Here is a 9,048-nt window from a genome sequence, read left to right on the forward strand (position 1 = left end):
AGGGCTTGGAGTCCCTCGAGCAGCTTTTGACCAATTGGTCTCAAATGGTCATAGATCTATGACCAATTCTTCCAGGGTCACTGACAGAAGGTCACTAGTTGACATATTTCTTGTAGTGGGTACGCATGCCATCTTGCAATATAGACCGTCCGATCTATATCTGGTGGATGGAAATTAAACTAAAAGATACCCGCACCCCTCTCCACATTTGCAGACAAGGCCTCCCTCGTTCATCCTTATCTCCAACAACCTCATTGTTGAGCAATTAACAAAGGAAGCCTCTGGAACAAATTGGCATGGTGGCCGCTGCCGGCATCGTCAATCCCCATGCCTCCGCTTAGTCCGACCACCAATCACCACCATGCCCCACTCCTCTTCACCGTCTCTCCTATTTCTCGAGATATCATTAGTTTTTACACATGGAATTACTCCCGCATGGGTCAATCACAACAAGTGTTTTATAAAAAATGCATCTTGATGTTCCGTGCAATGCATGGATCTTGCTAGTACTCCTACAAAAGACTAAGTTGGTGATGATGGAGTGTCTGCCATCTGTCGTTTGTGACCATTAGATCTACATCTAACGACTGTGAGGTAAGTTGTTGCCTTTTCTCACCAACATCCCACTTGTCTACCAATTTGCAGAAAAACCCATAATGAGTATCTTAAAACCAACCACATCCCTCCCTAGCCTCACCAAAATAGCCCAAGGAATATATTCTAATTGAAACATAATATGTCTCTAGTGATATATGTATATCAAAATTAGAGTGTTTTGTATCAAGTTTGTGAATAAGTATTATCTAATTATGATTTGTTGCAACGCACATGAACATTGCTGGTATTCCAACCATGCAATTTTTTCCTAGAATTCCATAGTTTTGAGTTTTCCATCAAGATATTAGTCACTCATGGTTGATATTTACTTTCAATCATGTACACATATGCACTATGTAACTAGCCTTGCTTATTGGCTTCCAAAGCTTAACTTTCACTCCTACTTACAATATTTAGAGTAATTAACAAAAAACTACCACTTTCAACCAGCCCTAGGAAGGATCTATTGTACAAAAAATAGCAAAAACATACCCAAATTTTCTTAATCCACGCCAAAAACTACTACCTAGTACTCCCTTCGTCCCACAATGTAAGACGTTTTTGCAAGCTAGCTTAGCTTGCAAAAACATCTTATATTATGGGACAGAGGGAGTACCATTTAGGTTAGTTTAAACCCATTTATGACAAGGTTGGCCCACACGTCCATGCTGACGAGGCAGCTTAAACCAACACATTTTGTTTAACCATTAACACAAGGGACCCACATCTGACCTTCTATCCTGTTATTCCCACTAAAATCATTATTTTTCCTGAACATTACTTCAAACAGTACTGGTGTGTGTTCATCGGTGGCGCCGGTGATGAGCGAGTTGGCCGCCGCTCCGCCGGACGGGCCGGACGCCGCGCTGGCCTCCGCACAGGTTGGCAGGCTGGCCCGAGCGTGACTCACGAGCGAGCAAGCCGCCATGCTGGCCTTCGCTCAAGCCAGATGGATGGCCTTAGCGCAGCACGCGCGAGCAAGCCGCCATGCCACCGTGCAAATCTAGCTAGAAAACCTTGCAGAAAAGCAGCTGGATGGAGCTATCTTGGCTAGCTAGCGGCCGCGAGCGTCGGATGGAGCTGGCATCCGGGCTGCCGCAAGATTGGCTCCGCACCACCGGTAATTTTGACCTTACCTTCTGCCGGTGGTGGTAGCTGTGTCCCATGGCCGAGGATGACTAGGTGGACGGGCCGGAGGTAGGAAGTCACTCGGGGATTTTTGTGTAGACTGACATGTAGGTCCCACAAGTCATAACACCCGGTCGAATAGAAGGCGTTGACTTAATGGGTGACATGGACCCTGTTTGGATACTCTAAGTCAGAGGTTAGAGTTAGATTCTAACCCTGAACTAACTCTAACCAAAGTGGTGTTTGGATGGCAGGGTTAGATTGACAACAAATGTATCCAAACTGGGCCATGGATTGAAACGTGCCTATAACGACACTTTGTAGAGTAGTCATTTCTTGGTAGGGCTGGTTGGTAAGAGCATGTACAATGGTTGATAAGGTAGTCTTATCTTAAGTCTGCCACGTATGCAAGTGGTAGTAGTTTCTTGGCATTATTAGTGGTTTCTTGCATTATTAGGGGTTTCTTGTAAGGAACAATGTACTACTAGCGACAAAAGGCGATTCTAGGTTGCGTTGTACTCCAACGAGTTCTACTAGTGGTCGCGGGAGTGTATACCTTGTTTTGTGGGTTCGATCCCGGCCTAACGCATGGCGGACTTTTTTTAAAATAGTAACTTCGCTGCGAGCCAATATTTTACATGGGTAGTGTGAGTTTTTAAGTCAAACAGACGTGCGGCACCACAATATGGGTGCACTGGATAGCCTAGCCACGTGAACGCGTTTTCCTTCCCAGCATCTCGTGGCTCGCGTGCTCGCCCTAGCCGCACCTCGCTTGTAGCTTCCTCATCAGCTAGTAGCATATTTAAACTAGCGCCTCCCAATTAATCCCGAGGAGCCGGAAAAGCATGGCGGGGCATTGGGAACAGTGCAATATGGCTCTGTACGTAAAGTGCTCTACTACTACTCTATAGCTTGTGGCGTTGCACGCATGGAATTCACTCCATTATCGGCTCTACTAAAAAAGAAATTCCTCTTGACGTGTTTTTTTGAAACGGAGGCAAAAGCTTTGCTTCATCTCATTCATAAAGAAGGAACTACTAACAAAGTTTGACGAGATCCATTACACCTCCACAAATGGAAGTGAAAAGCCTAGTATCGTTGTATCAAATAACTCAAATGTTCTGCCCCCGCAGTAGCCGTCGCTGATAAACAGGCGTCTAGTGTGTGCGTGAGAGGAGCGGCTGAGTAAGCCAGCTACGTGAGAGGAGCGGCTGAATAGAGCACCGAGAGTACCCACTAGGCCACTACGAAGGTGTACTTTCCCTGCATTGATAGTATAGCGAGGGTTCTAAAGAACAGTAGTACCCTCCACTTCCAACTGTAGCTCCTTGGCCCAGAGATTCAAGAGTTCAAAACGGGTGCACTATACTAGAAGTACAGTACATTGCACTACTAGTTGAGAAAGTAGTTCTAGTACTACTACAGTACGAGTACGTACTCCTCCGTCACATAATGTAAGATGTTTTTTGACACTAGTTGGCGTGTACAAAAAATAGCAAACACATACCCAAAATTTCTTAATCCACGCCAAAAACTACTAGCTAGTGCCAAAAATTTCTTACTAGTGCTATTATTTACAGTATAATGCAATCCCATAACGTCCCATAATGCTAGTACTAGTAGTAAATAATAGCCTCACCCCATCGCTAAGGAACGATCTAAAGTTGGAAGGGACGAGGCCCTGCGGTTATTACGCTCTTATCTCCTCCTCGCTACTCCCATGGATTCGCCAGGCGGTTCTCCTCCTCGTCGGGGCTGGGAGATCTTGGATGACGATTGAGGGAGTCCTGGATTAGGGGGTGTTCGGATAGCCGAACTATACCTTCAGCCGGACTCCTGGACTATGAAGATGCAAGATTGAAGACTCCGTCCCGTGTCCGGAAGGGACTTTCCTTGGCGTGGAAGGCAAGCTTGGCGATACGGATGTTCAGATCTCCTACCATTGTAACCAACTCTATGTAACCCTAACCCTATCCGGTGTCTATATAAACCGGAGGGTTTTAGTCCATAGGACAACATACACATCAACAATCATACCATAGGCTAGCTTCCAGGGTTTAGCCTCTCTGATCTCGTGGTAGATCTACTCTTGTACTACCCTTATCATCAATATTAATCAAGCAGGACGTAGGGTTTTACCTCCATCGAGAGGGCCCGAACCTGGGTAAAACTTCGTGTCCCTTACCTCCTGTTACCATCCGGCCTAGACGCACAGTTTGGGACCCCCTACCCGAGATCCGCCAGTTTTGACACCGACATTGGTGCTTTCATTGAGAGTTCCTCTGTGCCGTCGCCGTCAGGCCCGATGGCTCCTACGATCATCAATGGCGATACAGTCCAGGGTGAGACCTTCCTCCCCGGACAGATCTTCGTCTTTGGCGGCTTCGCACTGCGGGCCAATTCACTTGGCCATCTAGAGCAGATCGAAAGCTACGTCCCTGGCCGTCAGGTCAGATTCGGAAATTTAAACTACACGGCTGACATCCGCGGGGACTTGATCTTCGAAGGACTCGAACCACCGCTGAGCGCGCCACACTATCACGACGAGCATGATCTAGCTCTACCGCCGAACAGTGCCCTGGAAGCCGCACCCGCATTGGCTCTGACCCTTAGTTCAGAGCCAACCGCGCCCATCGAGGATGGGTGGTTGGATGCCACCTCGGGGGCTGCAATCCCAATGGCGGTTGAGCCGAACACCAGCCCCGTACTCTGCGAAACTCGTGACTCCACGGAGCCGGATTCTTCTCCGGACTCCGAACCCTCCGCGCCCCTGCCGATCGAATCCGATTGGGCGCCGATCATGGAGTTCATGGCCGCGGACGTCTTTCAGCACTCGCCTTTCGGCGATATCCTGAAGTCACTGAAGTCTCTCTCTTTATCAGGAGAGCCCTAGTCGTACTACGATCAACAAGGTTGGGGTACGGACGATGAAGAAATTTAAAACCCACCCACCACCCATTATGTAGCCACTGTCGACGACCTAACCGACATGCTCGACTTCGACTCGGAAGACATCGACGGTATGGACGCCGATGAAGGAGATGAAGAACCAGCGCCTACCAGGCCCTGGAAAGCCACCTCGTCATATGACATATACATGGTGGAGACCCCAAAAGAGGGAGAGAGCAATGGAATAGCGGAGGATGACCCCTCCAAGAAACAGCCCAAGCGCCGGCGTCAGCGGCGCCGCTCAAAATCCCGCCAACACAAAAACGGTGATTCTAGCAAGGGAGATAATAATACTCCGGAGAGTGCCGAAGAAAACCTCCTCTAGCAAGGTATAGCACAGGAGGATCGAGAAACCATCCCTCATGAGAGCGACAGACAGAGAGGTCGAGGAAGATAATTATATGCCTCCCTCCGAAGACGAGGCAAGCCTCGACGACGACGAATTCGTCGTGCCAGAGGATCCCATTGAGCAAAAGCGTTTCCAATGCAGGCTTATGGCCACGGCAAGAAGCCTCAAGAAAAAACAGCAACAGCTCCGAGCTGATCAAGATTTGCTGGTTGACAGATGGACCGAAGTCCTTGCGGCCGAAGAGCATAAACTCGAATGCCTCTCCAAGAGTTACCCAAAGTGCAGGTTGCTACCCCAATTAGAGGAGGAAGCACTTGATGCGGTCGAACGGCCACCTCGTGGCGGCGACAGAGAGGCCTCCCAGCCCTCCACTCAAGCCGCACCCCATACCAAGGCACAGTAATATGCGCCGGACTTACGAGACATGTTGGAGGACAAGGCAAGGCAAACACCACCGATCTACGAATTGCGTGGGCACCCCACGGCTTGAGACGGTAACCGTCATGCCGGCCACAAATTCGGCAGGGCCGAACACAGTAGACAAAACTCATTGGAGCTACGTCATGATATCGCCCAATACAGAGGCGCCGCACACCCAGTGTGCTTTACAGACGAAATAATGGATCATGAAATCCCCGAGGGTTTCAAACCCGTAAACATCGAATCATATGATGGCACAACAGACCCTGCGGTATGGATCAAGGATTATCTCCTTCATATTCACATGGCCCGCGGCGACGATTTTCACGCCATCAAATACCTCCCACTCAAGCTTAAAGGACCAGCTTGGCACTGGCCCAACAGCTTGCCAACAGGATCAATCAGTTGTTGGGAGGACATGGAAGCCGCATTCCTCGACAATTTCCAGGGCACTTATGTGCAACCCCCAGACGTCGATGACCTGAGTCACATAATTCAGCAGCCAGAGGAATCGGCCAGGCAATTTTGGACACGGTTCCTAACAAAGAAAAATCAAATAGTCGACTGTCCGGATGCTGAGGCCCTAGCAGCCTTCAAGCACAACATCCGTGACGAGTGGCTGGCCCGGCACCTTGGACAGGAAAAGCCGAAATCTATGGCAGCACTCACGACACTCATGACCCGCTTTTGCACCGGAGAAGACAGCTGGCTTGCTCGTAGCAACAATATGACCAAGAACCCTGGTAGTTCGGACAGCAGGGACATTAGTGGCAAGTCGCGTCGCAACAAGCAGAAGCGCCGCATTAACGGCGACAATGCTGAGAATATGACAGTTAATGCCGTATTCAGAGGCTCTAAATCCGGTTAGCAGAAAAAGCCATTCAAAAGGAATCCTAGGGGCCCGTCTAGCTTGGACCGAATACTCGACCGCTTGTGCCAAATACATGGCACCCCCGAAAAGCCGGCCAATCACACCAACAGGGATTGTTGGGTGTTCAAGCAGGCAGGCAAGTTAAGCGCCTACAATGAAGACAAGGGGCTGCATAGCGACGACGACAAGGAGCCCCGATCGCTGAACAACAATGGACAGAAGGGTTTCCCACCACAAGTGCGGACAGTGAACATGATATACGCCACCCACGTCCCAAAAAGGGAGCGGAAGCGCGCGTTAAGGGACGTATACGTGGTAGAGCCAGTCGCCCCAAAGTTCAACCCATGGTCCTCCTGCCTGATCACCTTTGATCGAAGAGACCATCCCACTAGCATCCGTCAATGCGGATTTGCCGCATTGGTTCTAGACCCAATTATAGACGGATTTCATCTCACTAGAGTCCTCATGGACGGCGGCAGCAGCCTGAACCTGCTTTACCAGGATACAATATGAAAAATGGGCATCGATCCCTCGAGGATTAAGCCCACCAAAACGACCTTTAAAGGCGTAATACCAGGTGTAGAGGCCAACTGTACAGGCTCAGTCACACTTGAAGTGGTCTTCGGATCCCCGGATAATTTCCGAAGCGAGGAATTGGTCTTCGACATAGTCCCATTCCGAAGTGGCTATCATGCACTGCTTGGACGAACCGCATTCGCCAAATTCAATGCGGTACCGCACTACGCATACCTTAAGCTCAAGATGCCAGGCCCTCATGGAGTAATTACGGTCAATGGAAACACTGAACGCTCCCTCCGAACGGAGGAGCACATGGTGGCCCTTGCAGCGAAAGTACAAAGCAGCCTCTCCGGGCAGTTCTCCAGTCCGACCATTAAACGTCTGAACACCGTCAAGCACGCCTGGAGTAACCTACAACAAGACCGCCTGGCACGTTCCGAGCAGGCGTAGCAATGCGGCCCCAACCCCAACCCTAGCAAAAAGGCGACGCCAGTACTTCGCGTACATAATTACGCTCTAGAAATACCATGGGCATAGGAGGAGGGGCACCATCACGGCACGCCCAAAACACGGCTTAAACCGCACCAGGGGCTGCCGATTTTTTACTTTTCTCTTACCTCCAGGACTCTACTCTTCGGAAGGCCTGTTCGTCAGTTCAATTGCCGCACAAACAACGCAAGAACCAGGGAAGAAGACAAGCCATGCCACATCACGGAAATCCCAGGTGGTCTCTATCACGAGCAGTATACCAATTTCGCGTACCATTCCGCAGCTTGCCCCTAGAGTAGACAAGTTAAATAGTCCAACTTTTCGTTTATCGCATTACTTGTATCGTTCTGCTTTGATCGCAGCTATTTCTAATAAACAATGCATAGCTTTTGTCTATTTTTGCACTATCTTTTTATAAATAAATGTTCCTTAACGACATGTTGCACCCGTACAACTTGGTACGACCAAAATACGCCAGGGGATTTTAGCACCCCTCAATATGGTGTGAGAAGTCCGAACACTTTCACAAGTGCGGCACCCTGAACTTATAGTATTATATGCATCGGCTCCGAATCATGTCTTGGGTCAATAGTTGGGTTTGCCCGGCTCCTATGTTTTGGTGCCTTACATTCCGCTATATCGGCTAAGGTAGCACTAGGAGAACCACTGCGATTGTGCCCCAGTTGAGATGGGCCGAGCACATCAGTGGAGAAAGCTAAAACTGACTGTCATGATGAAGTGAGAGCTGGTCGCTGTTCGAGAGGTTTTTTTGAGTCCCTAAAGACTTATGACGCTTAGGGCGATGAGTCGGCTCTGTCCGGCCAAGGCGTGGATAGCGCACCGAACTCGGTCTTCCGAATACTAGGGGCTTCGCCGAAATTTAAAATTATAGAATTCTATGGCTAAGTGAGAGTGTTCACGCATTATAGTCCGATTGCCTCGTTCGTCGGGCTGAGCGCCTCCCTCGAAGGACCCAAACATGGGAAAAAGAGCGCCCAGATTTATCCCCGAACACCCGAGCAGTAGTGGCAAGGGGGCAGAAGCCGACGACTCGCCATCTCTCAGTATTGATAAACAGCCGCACAAAAGGTAATATCTTAAATTCAAGCAGCATTGCTCAGCGCATATGAACAAGTTTTCAGCGCTCAGGACAAAAACGAGCGAGTTTTACTCAAAAATTACATCCCTAGTACATTCATCCGCCACAAGGCGGGCACCCTTCAGAACATCCTTATAGTAATTTTCAGGCTTGCGATGCTCTTTCCCCGCTGGTGGCCCGTCCTTCACAAGCTTCTCCGCATCCAGCCTGCTCCGTCGAGCTGCCCTCCTCGGCCCGATAGAATGCGGAGGCATCGGATACACTCTGGGGAAGATCTGCAAATGCCCCTAGAGAGCTCCGGATTCAGGTAAGTATCAAGTAACTCACGTTTACGTGTTTACTTTGCATAGAGAATGCCTTACCCGCCGCTATTTTCTTCACCTCATCCAACTCCTGGAGGGTTTTCTGGGATTCGGCCTTGGCAGACTTGGCATTTTCAATAGCCGCCGCAAGCCCGGACGCTCGCGTCTTCGAGTCAAGCTCCAAACTCTCATGTTTCTTCATGAGAACCTGGAGCTCTTGCCGCACCTTGCCAACCTTGGCCTCATACCTCTCCCACTCGGTGCGCTCCGCGGCCGCACTCTTCTTGGCCTCGAGCAGCGCTTGCTTAAGGGTCGCCACCTCAGA

Source organism: Triticum dicoccoides, chromosome 5A, assembly GCF_002162155.2.
Source record: "Triticum dicoccoides isolate Atlit2015 ecotype Zavitan chromosome 5A, WEW_v2.0, whole genome shotgun sequence".
NCBI classification, from domain to species: Eukaryota; Viridiplantae; Streptophyta; class Magnoliopsida; order Poales; family Poaceae; genus Triticum; species Triticum dicoccoides.